Source organism: Arvicanthis niloticus, chromosome 6 (genome assembly GCF_011762505.2).
Source record: "Arvicanthis niloticus isolate mArvNil1 chromosome 6, mArvNil1.pat.X, whole genome shotgun sequence".
Lineage (NCBI taxonomy): Eukaryota > Metazoa > Chordata > Mammalia > Rodentia > Muridae > Arvicanthis > Arvicanthis niloticus.
Window position 1 is genome coordinate 38,438,775 of NC_047663.1, and position 17,447 is coordinate 38,456,221.

Here is a 17,447-nt window from a genome sequence, read left to right on the forward strand (position 1 = left end):
AAACACCGACAGTGAAATACTTTAGTCACACTTATCTTGACCTCTTCAGTCTTGAGGTAGGTTGAGAAAGGATAGGTCAGTTTGGAGCTAAACAACCTTATATTGCTAGTGTGTAGACGAATATTCCTTAATTTATTATTAAATTATTAATTTTTAAATATAATTATAGTATTATATAATTAATAATAATTAAATTATTAACACATCAGCATGCAAAATCAAGTGGGAATCTAATCCAAGGTTCTAAGACAGAAGAGCCAGATACAAAATGGGACAGAGATTCCAAGATTTATCCTGCTTTTAATTACCCATCAGATAGCTGCAGGTCCAAGTGGAGAATCCAAGTTTTTCCCACAAGAGCACCCCTGACATAAGCACTTAACAAAGATGTTTACAATGCTGAGTATTAAACTTAATGATTATATTGTACTTAGTGATTATGTAATATGTAATGTATAATATGTGATATGTGATTATATAATATATGATTGATGTATGGTGTATGATATATATGATACATGATAGATACTACATAACATATTACATAGTATATGGTATAATGTATGATATATAGTATATAATATATAATATACAATATATAATGTATGATATATTATATATGACATAATATGTAACACATAATATAGAATTTAATGTGTGATATGTAATATATAATGTATAATATATAATAAATATATGTTATTTCTAATCTCACACTTGCCCTACCAGAAGAGGGAAGGGAGGAAGAGGGAGAGAATCAATCAATAAGTGTGGAAATTCATTTAGAAAGGTTTAATAACCTTTATAGCCAAATGAGTCAGTGATGTGAAGCCAGAGAGCTAACTTTGGGGCCTCAGAATTGACATACCAGCTTCAATTCCCATGGAACCAGACCACCAACAAGTTCCTTAGCCCTCATGACCTGACCATGTGTTCCTCATCAAGCCTACTAGAGTTTGAGAGAGCATTAAACAACACTACGCAGGAAATGTCTAACCAATGCAAGGAAAAGCAAAACTCTATCTCCTCCTTCTTAGGGACCTCAGCTTGGTTTTGAATGATGAGAATAGATTACTGGGAAAAGAGTGGGCGTGTCTATTAAATGCATGCGTTTAGTGATGCAGAGCCTTGCGAGGAAATGAAGATCTGAGGAGGCCATTTTATAGTCAGGAACTTACAGGTTGAGCCAGGCCAAGGATAGAAGTCACAAACTAATAAAGAAAAGGGTCGGGGTAAGTAGGTGGTTTGGAATGGAAAAGTGACTCCGAAAATAAAGATTAAGATAACAAAGTTTGCACAAAGGAGAATATTTTTTCACATGGGAATTTACCTGCTTTCAAGAACCAGAATGAAGGTCGGAGTAATCTCGTGTACCTGTGATTTCTCTAAGTGCCTTTATTTCAAAATAACCTATATGCCAGGGCAACGTATTTTCATGTAACATATCCTTAACTCCTTTATGACTTATAAAGCTTATTGACTGTCCCCTAAGAAAGACGCTGTGCTCAGTTAAATATAAGTGGAGAGCGAAGACGCTTACTCAGAAAGGGCAGATTCTGGAGGCTGCAAGTCAATTCTGGCTTTGCTGTTGTTTTGGCTTGGGTTTTCATTCATTTGTTTGGCTTTTGGTTGTGATCCACTTGTAATATGAGAGTAAGTCACCTCCAGTCATTTTGAGGGAACAGGATAGCATGTCTGAGTCCCTTAGGGAATGGCTTAACCTCCCTCTGCCTGCTTCCTCCCAACTATTTAAAAAAAAAAAAAAAAAAAAAAAAAAAAAAAAAAGACATTAGCAACTGCTGCAATTCCAGGGGATTCCAGTTAGCTGATGCATCATATTCTGTCAAATATACACAGCATGGCTCAAGGCTGCCCTCCTTTGAGCCACGATTCATTACAATCAGTGGAATGATTCGTTTCACTTGCTGAAACATGTTGGGATCTTTGGTTTTGCTCATCTTCCGGCTCACCTCCCCCTCTCCAAAAGGAGAGCAGAGAGACCCAGAACGACTGGGGTCACTTTCAAATGCCTCATTAACTCACCTCTGAGCCCTCATCCCATAGTCTAGAGACCAGCAAACTTCTTGCCGCCTCTTTGGGATTAAAGCAGTCTTCTTAGCAGAGCTAACAGGATGAGCCATGATGTCAAGCTCATGGGGCAGGAGGAACCTGGACAGGGTCACACTGTCTGGAAGCCAAACTTTCTGAGATGGATGAATTCTCACCTTTCCTCAGCAGCCCCTAGTGTGCTGAATTCTGTTTGGCTCTGAAGCTTTGCTCTGACACTCTGTCTTCTCGTCCTTGACTGGAGACTGCAACTTTAATCTATGAGTGTCTTATCTGAACATCGGAGAAGCAGAGGAGAGCCACAAGAAAGCCATGTCGGACCCAGTCAGGTCACTGGACTCCAGCACTTCAGACTGAAACAGAGAAAACTGGAGCCTGAAGCCAGGAGCAGCAAAGGACTTATGAAGTGACCCACATTGTAGATTTGGGGTGGCCGTGAAATAATACACAGCATGTTCGATGCTCATCATTCTGCTCTTTGCAGAAGTCTGAACCCAAACCTTGGACTCTTCTGTGTATTTGCTTCTTGGGGTACCTATCTTTTTCATGGTTGCCAGTTTAGTGCCCTGTATGTGCTTTTCAGGGTGTCTTTCAAACACTGTCCTTCTCTAAAAACCCACCACCCACCTCCACCCACCTCAGTCTCCTGGGATACTTCTGCCCATATTTATTTAGCCCCAGTCCAGGTGTCTCCAGTGTTGTACCTACACAGGCACAGTTACCACCCTTCCCTCTTCCTGGGAAAGGAGGGGACCAGTTCTCAAGTGTATAGATAATCAAGATGACCACAGATGGCAGCTGGGACCTTCAAGAACCTTAACTAGCCAGAGCATGCAGCATCATGGGAAAGGACAGAGGAAGCCTCTGTAAGAAGGCCACAGCTTTCCTGAAGCCTGAAAGGTAAAGCCAGGCAGAGAATCCAGTAAAGGTGAAGCTCCTGGGGTTTACAGAATCCTGGGGTGCTCCTCAAATGACAAGAAGGCCAATGAGGCTGGAAAGTCAAGTGGTGTCAGCCAAGGGCCGTTGGCCAGCTGGGGTGGGTCTGATGAAGGACTCATAAAGATCATTTTTGCTTCAGGAAGGAGAATAGCTTTTTGAGGAGTAAGAATAAAAGTAGGGAGACTAAATAGGAAACCACTGCCGTAGTCTAGGTGAAAGGAAGACGGCAGTGACATGCCAGCAATGAAGATGGAGACAGCTAAGTACATTTTTTACAAAGGACCAATTAACTGATGGGCACGGGCATGCCAAGGAACGGAGGCTGCCGCTCACTTGACATCTGCCTCTTGTTACCTAACATGACATCTTGTAAATCCCAACCCCAGATGAAGTTAAACCAGTCCCAGTGCTGTACAACACTAAAATCTAAGAAGCATGCCACAAGTTTTGGGGGGCAACAGAAGGAACAGGAAAGAAAAGATTGGTAGAAAGTTGAGAGGGGTGATGCTGAGATCTGACACTGGCCTGGTTTTGCCTTAGAGAAAAGACCCTGAGACCCTCAGAGGGGACACCCTCTGACCAGCGCATGACCAGGGTCAGCCGTAGAAAAGGCCACCTCTCAGCCCATTTTTACACTTGTAGCAACAGAATCACAATGCTATAAAGAGAGCCAGGTGACCCAAGACACACATAGATCTCATATGTGAACGTTTTGCTGACTCCTTAGTCAGGAAGGACCTTGAGAATAAACTATAGAGCTGTTGGAGTTTGGGTCTCCCACAATGCCTTTTGTTTTTCTGAGGACTACTTTTGTTGCTCCTCATGGGTAAAACCCAAGGCAGACCCCATGATTTTTCTAGTTGCTTTCAAATAACACTGACAAGTTCTCACCATGTGCTACAATTTCTTGACTCAAGACCTTTGCTCACATGATTTCTCTTCCTTGTATTTCCCTTTTCCTTGCTTTTCGACTTAGCTAACATTGCCTATTTTGTAAGTTTCTTATTAGGCGCTGTTTGTTATGTGAGCACATATTTATTTTCATGAACCATTTCACATTTGTTTCCATGAGAAAAGGAATACTTTTTTTTAAGACTCCAGAATAGTATACTTGGTCCTAAACAGGATGACTAGCACATAGGAGCAAGCCTTCAGTGAATTATATAGAGCATGCATGGATGGATGGATGGATGGTGGATAGATGGATGGATGGTGGATATATGGATGGATGACAGATGGATGGAGGATGGATGAATGGGTGGATGGATGGAAGAAGGATAGATGGTTGGATGAATGATGGATGAGTGGATGGATGAATGGATGGATGGATAGATGAATGGATGGATGGTGGATGGATGATGATGGGTAGTTGAATGAATGATGGATGGATGGATGGTTGGATGAATCATGGATGAGTGGATGGATGAATGGATGGATGATGGATGGATGGATTATTTTGCAAAATACTTGCTTATCTTGATTATCAAATTGGTTTTGGTTGGTTTTTTTTGTTTGTTTTTTTTTGTTTGTTTGTTTGTTTGTTTTTTGGGGGGGGCTTGTGAGGGCAGGCTCCAACACTACTAATTTACACCACACACTGGTTCTGGCCTACACAGAGTGAGGACATAATAAATGGCAAGTATTATTAAACCAATTGCAGCTGTCTCAAGAACAAGATATGATATCAGGACAATGACAGGCTTTAGAGAGAGGTAAATTTGTCTTTACCTGCTGGCATCAAGGATTGATAAGGAGACAACAGGATCTGGGAACAGCAGGGAGTGCTGGGTACTTTCCAGGAAGGTGGGGTGTACAGACTTCTGAACACCTGTCAAGTGTACAAAGTGTAGGCAGGGTGGCTTTTAGCCTGGGTGAAGCCTGCATAGAGAAGAGGGGAACTAGAACTAGTGGGAGGGAGAGAGACAGAAAGAGAGAGGAGGATTCTGAGTTGGGTGTGTCTGGGTCCTGGAAAGTAGGAAACAGTCCCCTTCAAACGAGACTCAGCCCAAGCAGTACACTTCCAGGACTCTGTAAAGAACATGGGGACCTCAGTGGAGTTCCACTCCTAATCTTCTCTTGCTCCTCAGCTGTATCATGCAAAGGGGCCAACCCTCAGATGCCTGAAATGGAAACTTCTAGTTTCTTTGGAAAGTCGGTTATATCACATGATGTTTTCCTGGGGGCACAGGTGAAAGGATGTCTTGCTAAAGCAGACACATGAAAGAATGTTTTCCTGAAGCAGACACAGACAAAAGGATGTTTTGCTGTAGCAAACACATGAAAGGACTCGTGATGAAGGAGTATAAATATGGCCCCACAGACAGTGGGAGCTGGAGCATTGGTTTGCTTTGCTCCACCTCACTATTCTTCACTAACTGACACACATGTATTGTTTAACCTTACATAGTGTTGCTGAGCTCCTCTTATGGACCACCATTGAGAAAAACTCACCAAAGAACAGCTCGTGAGGTTCCTTCAGCTTCTTGCTGCTTCAGCAACCTTGGGCCAGTTGGTGAGCCTTACAATTCTTCAGAATTGGGCTGCAGCTACTATTTTGTATTTGGTGTTTGCTACATGACTGAACTGCTGACAAAGAACTATTGCTAAACAGCCAGGTTCACTTCCTCCACATCCTAATAACTTTTCCACTACCTCTGGTGGTGGTGGGCAAGAGGAGAGCATAAATATTTATTAAAGTAGACTGCAAAAATATTGGGCCTACAGTGGCTTCTTCTGTGGTGCCAGTTTCCATGACTACACATTGATCTGAAGTATGACCTGTGAAAAATGAAAACATGGAGCCCCTTTTCAAAAATTATTTAAAAATTTCAAGACCATGGTTAACAATGAGGTGAAACAAAGCAGGACCTGTGTAAGCTGCACAGCTCATGTGCTCCAGTGTGCAACTCAAGTCCCTGTAACGACATCACAGCTGGAACCCAAGCTTAGGATGCAGCAGGAGGGGAAAACCGCAAGAAGCTACTGGCTGACCAGGCTGAGGCTCGCAGGTCTAAGACCAAAGAAGCACGGAAGCGCAGGGAGGAGTGCCTCCAGGCCAAGAAGGAAGAGATCATCAAGACTCTGTCCAAGGAGGAAGAGACCAAGAAATAAAGCTTCCCTCGTGTCTGTACATAGTGGTCCGACTGTGGCCTCGCATGTATCAGTCATTAAAATAAAACAAGCTTTAAAAAAAAATCATTGGAAAACAAAAGAGCTAGAGAGAAGGCTCAACACAAAAGGCACTCGTTGCTCTTGCAAGGGACCCGGGTTCAGTTTCCAGCACCCATACGGTGACTCAAAAACATCTGTAACTCCACTCCTAGGAGATACAATGTCTTTTCTGACCTCCACAAGCATCAGGCATACACACAGTTCTCGTGTGTGTGTCTGTGTGTGTGTGTGTGTGTGTGTGTGTGTGTGTGTGTGTGTGTCTGTGTGTGTGTCTGTGTGTGTGTCTGTGTGTGTGTGTGTGTGTGTCTGTGTGTGTGTGTACACAAACAAGAAAAATGCTAATACACATAAATTTATCTGTTTGTTTGTTTTTTGTTGTTGTTTTTTGAGGCAGGGTTTCTATGGGTAACAGCCATAGCTATCCTGGAATTCTCTTTGTAGACCAGGCTGGCCTAGAACTCAAATAGATCTGCCTGCCTCTGCCTCCAGGGCACTGAGATTAAAGGCATGTGCCACCACACCTGACTCAGAAATACATTTTTTGAAAAGAAAAATAACAAAAGAAAAATTCTAGATTAACGGTAGGTCTGAGAATGAAAGTGGGCTACCCAAGGCGGGGACATTTTCACTCGTGTGCTCTGACCCTTGCCCTCTATGCAATGTTATAGTTTTCTGTGCAAGGTCACGTCATAGGATGTGGTAAGGGCTGTGTTGACAGGATATTTGGTATTTCTGTAAAGGCAGAAGTTGTGGGGTGTGCTAGGCAACATTATGAAACAATTGCAGTAAACAATTCACAGGAAAGATGTAAGATGTCTTCAGGTCCTGTAGCATGGGTTCTAAAGTCTCAATGACACACCAAAGTACAATTCCACCTCAGTTTCCACCTGGGAAACCAATGGGTTTATATGGCTTAATTAGAAAGCATGGGGAAGGGGTTACTAGCAGGAGTGTGGTGACCCCAAGGAAAGCGTAGTGACACCCAGCATGGGTGATGGCTTTGTCACAAGCTCATAGATAGATGTCCCTTCCTCTAGTCTTCAGAACTGCATACAAATGGCTAGAGAATTATCTAGATACTCAGGTCCGGTGATCTCACAAAGATGGCAGTAGTTAGTCTGGGAGGGTAGTACCTTGCCACTGCGCGTTGGTAACTTAGATAATAATACAAATTTCAGAGTGGGAGCTTGTAGTTCAGGATTCAGGACATGGTCTAAAGAAAGGCTGGCATACTATGTTACATCTCAGGTCTCTAAGCACACACAGACAGCAAGAGTGATGTAGGATTAACCCTTCTCCTCCCAGTGGTCTATTTGCAGCTTTCTTGCTCATGGCATTAGACTCTACTGGATTAGAGTTCTTGATTACTGACCTGGATGGGAGGCGGTGAACAGACAAGGACACGATGTGGGTTCCCCTGAACATGGCAGAACTAATGCATTCAGCCTGATGGAAGCTTTGGGAAGGGTTGGATATAATACACGTGGTAACATTCCAAAGGGAAGCAGTCATGAATCACCTCCCACTGAGACCACAGCCAGCGCCTAGGTCATCAGTCTTAGACTCAGATGGCCCTCCTAGAGATGTCTTGCCTAAGTCTGTACTTCCTAACTCTTACTTCCTGTCCGAGGGCTTCTCTGATACTGAGATACAGAACTTCCAGAAACACACTCAACAGCCATGTGTGAATAAACCAGAAGTGCAGAGAAATGAATGAGGGAGATCCGCTATCCTTCTCCATGTAACAGGCCACCCGAGGCACAGTGGTGTTGAACAATGGCTTCATCGTGCTCATCCCTTTGGTGGGAAAGAAGTTCCCACAAGGCACTACAAGGATGGACCTTGTCTCTGCTTTGTGATTATTGGGTCCCTATTTAAGACACAAATAGCAAGAACTGACTCAGATGACTGGCAGCTGGGGTCATCTAAACCAGTGCTGCCCAGTAAAAATTTAAGGCAAATGGCACATGGAATTTTTAAACTTTATAGCAGTCTTACTGTTGATGTTTTGCTTTGTTTGTTTGAGGTAAGGCCACTGTCTCCTGGGTTGGGCTGGAACTTGCTGTATAGTAGAGGCTGGCCTTGAACTTTTGATCCTCCTAACTCTGCCTCCTGAGTGCTGGCATTACAGACATGGACCACTATGTCAGTTTCATACCATGATGGATGTCAAACCCAGGGCTTCCTATGTGATAGGCAAGCATCCTACCAATTGAATTACATCAGCCCTCTCAGAGTTATAGAGTTTTAAAAGTTAAAAAGAAACAGATGGAATTTATTTTAATAATATTGTACTTAATGTAATATATCCAAACTATTGCCACTTCAGTATATGATCAAAGTACAAATTTATTGAAAGTTTTTTTTTTTCATTTTATGTGAGGTACTAAATCTTTGACACCTTCGTGAGTGTAGTTCACACTTTGAGTGAAATTTAATCTAGACTACACCATTCAAAGTAGCCACATTAGGCTCATCACTAGAATGTTGGACCCATAGACCTAGAGTCTTCCCCTCTCTTAATTTTAGAACATAGGTTGAGATGACTTGAAGGCCACGTTCATTTAGAACTACTGTCTACCAATCATGTGAGTTCTTCAAGCTAGGCAGCCTCCTTGCCTAGTAAGTGAGTGCATCAAGACTGAGTGGCAGTGACAGAAGCTGATGTTCCAGGGCTTTCTATGAATGAGCCTCAGAGGCCATGTGACATAGTCTGACACTTAAACAGGTCATAAATCTTCTCAATTTCAAGGGAAAAGATGCAAACTCTATTGCCCAATAAGAGGTACATCGAAGAATGTGTAGCCATGTGTAAAATTTAAAAAAATATTATATTTATTTTTTATTCTCTCTCTCTCTCTCTCTCTCTCTCTCTCTCTCTCTCTCTCTCTCTCTCTCTCTCTCTCTCTGTGTGTGTGTGTGTGTATGTGTGTATATGTGTGTGTACCCATGAATGTAGGTACCCATGGAGACCAGGGGCATCAGATTCCCTGGAGCTGGAGTCACAGGCAGTTATGAACCACCCAATACAGATGCTGGGAATCTAAGCAGACTTCCCAAAAGACAGAATGCTCTTCTACACATGGGGCAATCTCCCCAGTCCCTGGAGCTATTCTTTTAAAGTATCACATGAATAAAATCCAAGTGATGAATCCTTTCCTTTCACTCTCCCAGGTGAAACTTCACAATCCACTTTTTAAAAAATCCAGCCAGGCATGGTGGTCCATGAGGATAACCTCAGTGCTTGGGTGGCTGATATACGGGAGGATAACAACTTCAAGGCTAACCTGACACAGATTCCCCTAACTGGTCCAGCCCTGCAACCCTTCTCCCTGAAATACTTCCCACATAAATTAAGTGCACCTAATAGTTATTGTGCTTTGCTTTCAGTGAAATCTAGAGTACAGAGAGCTAGGAGAACCACAGTGAGCCACGTGGGACAGGTGGATATTAAAGGCTTCAGAAGTAAAATACGTAGTATGTTAGGTAATGCTGAATATATAGGGAAAATAGCTAGCTGGCTAGGGGAGCTGATATTTTAGATGGCTTTGCTAAGTAATGTCTTAGTAAAATAATGCTGAGACAAGCAGGTAGACAGGCAATGCCTGAGGACATATGAGAGAAAACCAAGCTATATATCCAGGGAGAACAGACTGGAGCCAGCCTGTATGACCAGGACACAGTAAAGGCTGGGGAGAATAACAGACTATGAAACCAGACAAAACAGGAACTGCTAGAGACATTAGCTTATCATAAGAACCGTGCTTAACAATGATAGGGTTTTATAATTATTTATTTATTTTTATTTTTTTATGTACAGTGGTGTTTTGACTGCATGTATATCTGTATGAAGGTGTCGGATCCCCTGGAACAGGAGTTACAGACAGTTGTGAGCTGCCATGTGGGTGCTGGAAACTGAACCCAAGTCCTCTGAAAGAGCAGTCAGTGTTCTTAACTGCTGAGCAGTCTGTCCAGCCCTCCATGATGATGGGGGTTTTGTTTAGTTTTGTGTTTTAAATCCATTACAGGATTTTGAGTAGGATTCATTTGATCTATGACTTTAACAGGATCGTCACGGCTGAAATGCTGATAATAAAGGAAGGGAGGACCTGGAGACAGGCTGGAGGATTTTTGTAATAATCCTGGTGACAGACAAGGGTGACTTATGCCAGGGAGAGGAAGAGATAGTGCTGAGAAGCGTGACATTATGATGCAATAAGAAATACATATCTCCAGATTTATTTTAGGTTGTTAATCCACTGTCTTCTCACATTGTCAGCTCTCTAAATAAGGCAAAGTCTTTAAAACATTTTTTAAATTTATGTGTATGTATGGGTGGGGGGTGAGGAGGTGGGTTCTGTGCCCATGTATGCAGTATCCATAGAGGACAGAAGAGGAAGTCAGAGCCTCTGGAACCAGAGTTAAAGGCAGTTGTGAACCACCTAATGTTGGTGCTGAGAACTAATTCCAGTCCTCAGCAAACTCGGCAGGTGCTCTTAGCAGCTGAGTCTCCTCTCGGATCCCATAAAACACAGTTTTAAAGATTAAATTCCTGTCTCTACTCATTGGAATCTGCAAGTGACACCAAACAATGCACTCTGGCATTCTGGTTATCAGAGAAGAAACAGGCTTTTCTTTCAAGAAAAAATAGACTTTAGATATGTTTTTGAAGATTGCGTCAAAATTTCTTTATGAATAGGATATGGAATATAGACAAATGGAGAAACCAAATATAATTGGTACAGACAGCATGAGAAGAATCACACAGGCAGGTCGGAAAATTAAGTTTTCCTATAATGGGCTCCTATCATACTAGCTACTGGGAACTTGGAGTTGGTCAAGTCATAAAGAAGTGAAAAGAACCACTCTGTTTAGAGGCCAAATGAACCTCTGGAAATGAGAGCCTCTTTAAAATATTTACTCTGCCTGTACCTGGTCAGATAGACAAGGAACTCCAAACAGGCTGTCAAGCCATCTTCTCAGACACCATGGGAGTGAAAGCCAGAGTCACAGCCTGAGTTTTCAGGTGTAATTTCAGTCAGGAGGGGCTACCCATCTCAACTCTCACAGGGAAGAATGCTGGGAAGAGTCAAGATTAAGCAGAGTTGGAGTTTATAAAGAAGAGGTTTTACAAAGTTAATGGTGATTTATGAACTTTTTGCTTCATTTTGCTTTGTTTTGACAATGTGTCTTATTGGTATTTTGCTCATTTTGATTTTTGTTTTTGTGTTTCTTTCTCTCTTTTCTTTTTCTGTTTTTTTTTTTTTTTTTTGAAAGAGAGAAAAAGAACATAAAGTTGGGTAGGCAGGGAGGTGGAGAGGAACTGGGAGGAATTGGAGGGAGGGGGTAACGTGACCAAAAAATATTGTATGAATATTTTTCAATTAAAAAATATGGCAAAAAATAAGGAATTTTAACATTGATTTAAGCCTGGTTGTGAAAGTAAATGAAGATGGGCATGTAGGGAAAGGATAGGACCACGCCCAAGCGTGGGCAGGCACTTCTCCAGGGGGTCAGGCTTCTGTGACTACAGTAGTGGGATCTGCCTGTGGCAGCTTCTGAGGTTATGTATCGAAGCATTGCTAAGGAGCCCCCTTTCCACTAAAGGAGATCATGGCTCAGTTCCTGAGGCACATGGGGTAGGATTACAGCTGACAAGGTAAAGCTGTGGGTCATAGGGGATTAAGACACATTTTTATTTGGAATATTTATACACAAGGAGTATTGCTTTTACGTAGGCAGGCTTCACAGCAAAGATTAATGATGTTGAAATTCCTGCCTCTCTGCTGGCAAAAGTCTCAACCAGACTCCACAGTGAGGTGCTCTTTTTTTTTTCCTGTCTCAGTCTCCCCTTGTGAGAATTTGAGCTTTTAAGATTAAGGGTTAATAATAAAGGCCCATGCTCTTAATTTCTTCACTGCTAAACATTGTTGTGAACCCTGCCTATCAAAGGTTCAAAAGTCTCAGCCAGAGGCCTAAAGAGATAGGTTAGCAATTAAGAGTGCTCGGTGCTCTTCCAAAGGAAGGTTCTCAGCACTCACATGAGACGGCTCATAACAACCTATAACTCCAGATCCAGGGGCACAATGCTCTCTTCTGACTTCTGTAGGCTCCCACATGTTCACACGTGCACAAACACACACACACACACACACACACACACACACTTTATTTTTTAATTCTCGGCCACTGTGGTCTATAGTGGATGGGAGTACAAGAAGGTCCTGGGCTTGCAGATCTGGATTGTTTTTCTGTGGGAAGCTGGAGAGAGGATGTTGTATCAGGTCATATAAACAGTTTGTATTGTTACACCTGACCCTAAAGTTAGCACTGAGAATAGCAGGGCCTTTGTATTATGAAGTCTGTAGACCATTTCAAACTTAAGACAGACTATAACAGGAGCAATTTGAGCATGTAAACCCTGGGGGACTGAGGACGCATCCCCCGTTATCCGAGGCATATGCACAGCACTCTAATCACGGTACACACTCCACTTGGGCTGCTGTTAGAACTGCAAGGCCATCAAGTCTTGTAGCACAGCTGTCTTCCTCATCTGGACTTCTAAGCTTAGGAATGAGACTCTGGGCTGCAAAAACAATCATACCTGTGGCTGTAAACTAAGAGTGTAGTAAAAGACAAAGACACAAGAAGAAATCTGTTACAGGATATTTGATTACGCTGTGAACCCTGAGATTGTGCTATTTTATGGAAAAAAAAAACTGTTTGTTGTTGTGGTGTGGTTCAGCACTTAGTACACACCTTTAATCCTAATGAAACAATAAATGTGAAGTTAGTTTGTAGAAGGAAGCACCCATGTTTGAAACTGACATCTAATTGAGAGACAAAGTGATGAATCGGAAAAAAAAAAAAAATTGACAGAATTGGATATGCCCAACTCTCTCAAGAAGAAAGAGGGAAGGGAAGCTACTTAAGAGACAGTGAAGGGAGAAAGGGAGGAGGCAGTTTTACTGGAATTGTTGTACAGAGACAGGATGCAAAGAGGGAATGAGCCAAAGAATGAGAAGGAGTTAAAAGATTAAAACATATTGTCCAAGATAGTATTAGGCCAAGCAGAGCAGAGAGGCCCAGAGAGAGAAGCCAGATTGAATCAGTCAGTTTAGAGACAAGTTTGAGTTAAAACATCAGAGTTGAGTCAACTAACCAGAGTTCAGAAAGAACGAGAGAAGAGTGAGCTTATTCAGCAGTAAGTCTCAAAAGATGAAAACACTCTAGGCCTAGATTAGATTGTATGGAGGTCAGAACCTTCCAGGACTAGGACTAGGTTAGCAGACTGAAGCAGTAAACCTCCAAAGATGACAATTATTTTACAGGAGAATAAAAGATACATTACAGGAATCCCATGATGGGATTAATTAAAAAGGGAAATTATGTAAGGCTATAATCTCTGATTATACACCAAGAGTGCCTAAAACAGTTGTTCTCAACCTGTGGGTCCCCACCCTTTGGGGCTTGGATGACCCTTTCACAGGGGTTACCTAAGACCATCATAAAACACATATATATATTTACATTATAATTCATAACAATAGCAAAATTACAGTAATGAAGTAGTGTTGTACCCATATTTCGAAAACCCCAAAGAGACCACCAGGAACCACAACTCTATCCGATGCAAGTACATGAGAGTCTTTATTCAAGCTCAATCTTAGGCCACAAACCTTCCTGATTGAACATGATAGGAGAGTAACCCCCAAGGTCTAGGGAAAGGGGGTTATGAAATAATATCTTCTAAGTGCAGAAAAGAATGCAGTAGGACTGATGACTCCCAGCAGCTGCAGCTGGCCAGATATGTTCCTCCCTGGGTCCTGGTCCTCTGCTTAAGCTCATGTTTCTCGATTAGGTCCCTCAGTAGCAACAAAAATAATTTTATGGTTGGGGTCACCACAACATGAGGAACTGTATTAAAGGGTTGCAGCATTAGGAAGGTTGAGAGCCAGTGACCTAAGAGGAAAAACAATGAAGTGAGTCCACCAACATCCAGTAAGCCTGCAGTTATGAATGGAGCGAAGTCTGCAATTATGAATGGAGCTTATCTTTGTATTTAAGAGGCTAAGATGTCTTGTTCTCTTCTTTGAAAAGAATTTTTAAGTTTCCTTGAACAGTTTTTAGGCATAAGCAGAGTTATCTCCAAGATACTTTTGAAGCTGTGGAGACTGAGAATGGGTTTGATTTCAGAGAATAAAGCCTTGCTGGCCTTTTGAGCCCTTCTTGGCTTGGGTGGGATAGGTCAGTACCCAGCCTGAAAAGGCGCCAGCCAACATCAGAAGACAGCTATATCCTTGACAGGGAAGCACATGAGTGAAATGTGCTTGCCAACCTTTTCCTTGGGATGCTCTGTCTTTCTTTCCAGGTTATGAAAAGGTGGGAGTTTGGCTTAAACTCTTGGCTTACTACAGAGAAAAAAAGCAATGGCACTTATGGCTTTTTTGGACTGTGGAATTTGAGGGATTTTCCCCAAAGGCACAGGTGAACAGGACAGTAAATAACTCTCTCTTGAGGGGCCGTGAGACAGGAAGTCTCTCAATGATTGTCAAGAGCAAGAGGTTCTTGTTCTCCTGAGGGAGCCCATGAGCCATTTTTAGTAAGTTGGTCTCATCTCCTCACTGAGTGGCCTGTTTCCTCTGCTTCTGTGTTTAATGGTTCTGGGTAGGAGGCTTCAGAACCCAAGTGTGGCCCCAAAGCATTGTGCAGTTGTTACAGTTTCTAAGCATCCTAGCTTCCATACAGAATTGTGATGATGATGATGATGATGATGATGATGATGATGATGATGATGATGATGTGTGTGTGTGTGTGTGTGTGTGTGTGTGTGTGTGTGTGTATGCATTGTGCACTCCATGACACATATGTGGAGATCAGAGAACAACTCTGTAGAGTTGGTTTTCTTCTTTCACACATGATCTTCAAGTTACACCTGGGTGAGTACTTGGGCCTAAATCTGTTAAGTCACCTTGCTGGCCCTATGTGGGACTCTCAGGAGTCATGTTTTAGGGGAAATCCCAAGGTTGGAACTGACAGTAATAACACCTCAGCTCTGGTGCATCTTCACTGGCATTGGTTACTGTGCAATGTTACAATTTGCCTGGGAGTCCTGACTCATTGGTGGAGGAATATAACAAAGGCCCAGCATTGAAAAGAAAATTCACATTTTTAAAAAATTTTTAAAAAAATTATATGTGGGAGGAGAGATGAGTGAAAGTGACCCAGACTCCTGAGGGGGGTGTCCAACTTTCGAAACCAGAGTTACAGGTGGTTGTGGAGAACCAAATTGAGGCCCACTACTGAGCTGCCTCTCCAACTCCAGAAATAATATTTTTTTAATCAGGAGTCACCCGTGGCTCTTCAATGGTTGTCTGCAGTGACTTAAAGAGGAATTCCCTTGGGGCATTTTCAGAAGGCTCATCCTCTCTCTGGGAGGAGGACCTCCTTACCACAATTGCCTGCAGAGGAGGCAAAGCACTCTTCTTAGTTCCTTCCCAAGAACAGATCTCTTCCAGTGCCCAGGCTAGGAGCTGTAGCAAGCATGGGCCCGCTGGAATCCTCTTGTCCTGGTGTTTCTCTGAGGGGGCAGGTTCTTATCTGCCTGGGAAAATGCTATTCCCCAGGGCTATAGACACCAACTGGCCGTGTTTCCATGGCTATAATTGCTTCCCTGGGCATTCTGAGCTGCAAATAATTTTTTCTCTGTGGTCGAAAGCTTCAAAGAACAAATTTAAAAGATGATTTGGGATCCCATTGTCTGACTGCAGAGCAACTGACAAAATGTGACCCTGAATGTGACTTTTGAAGGTTTATTATTATTATTATTAAACATTCTTCCATTACAACTCACTTAAACTTACTTCTGCATGCGCTTCTGCTTTCCGGTTTTGTGCACACTTCTTGTCATTTCATTTTGAAACAATCCTTCTATTTAGGTCGAAGTTACCACCTAAACTCCTTTTCTTATCTAAAGCACTTCCTTTTCTTTTAAGCTTCTTTACCAAACACGAATTTCTAAACTATAACCTTCCGTTTAAAGACACTTGATTTTTTTTTCTTCTATCAGATTTAAGTTAATGAATTTGTTAGGAACGTCAGTGTTGCTGCCAGAGGTACTTAGGAACTACTTATGTCAAAAGGCACCAGGTTTTCATTTGGGACCAGAATGCAGCCCATGGCAGGACAAAGCCTTCCTTTTCTTCCAGGTATCTCATAGGTAAGCATATTAACCACTCGAGGAAAACTGAAAGCACAAAGAGAAGCTATTGTCCAAAGCCTTGGATTCCAGGAAGGATAGCATCTAACAGACCCAACTCCAGATAAGAGTAATCATCCATGAAGGTGGGGCCACACCCTGGAACAGAAGCAATAATCCTCTGAAAGCCAGCTGTCCCTCCAAGCAATAAGAAGTTATTTTAACCACACTTGTAGGACCAGAACAGAGGAAAATCAACAAGACCACACCTTGACTGAGACTGTCCAGTTTCAAATAACTTTTTGTCTATTGTTTTAAGCCCTTCCTACTTAAACCTAAAGTTCATGTCAATCCCAGATGAACCTGGGGACATTGGACCTCTCTGTTAGTTCCCTCTTTCTGGTTTTCATCATTACTCATCTCTGTAGCTGGTGAATGGAGAACAGTAGGTGAGCTTAAGCTGCTGAGGCTGCCAAGGGCAGGACTCGTGTTCACTAACCTGGTCATACTATGAGATACAAAGAATTTGGGCTAATTGAACATTTCAGTTTACATGAACAATCATTTTAACTTCTAAGACAATTTAGTGCTATGTACAAGCAGACAATACACAGGATAGCTGTCCATAAAAAGTTGACCAAAGATTCCATAGCTTTCATTCATGTGTGTCATCTGTTAGGCTGTAGTTACGTTAGGATGTTGATTTGAAGTATTTCCTCCATGACACTAAACAATCCCTAGTCTCAACTTTGTACCTCCAAAGCAGCAACCCTCAATAACAAAAGGTACAAAGTGTATCGTGCAGGGCTCATGTAGACAGTGGTGAGGGCTAAAATACAAAACTTGTGCAGAACTTAAGTTTTTTTCCTATTCTGAATGCTGAGCCAGAGGGAGAGATAATGCCTTCAAAGATAAAATTTCCTAAAATGTTATTTTGAGCCATGTTCCTCCACTTTTTAACTTATACTGAGACTAAGCAATGTTCCTTGTGTGCATTTACACATGTAAAAGAAAGGGATGTTTCACTGGGTTTCCAACCTGGACCAAGCCCTAGTGCCCTGTCTCACAGTTA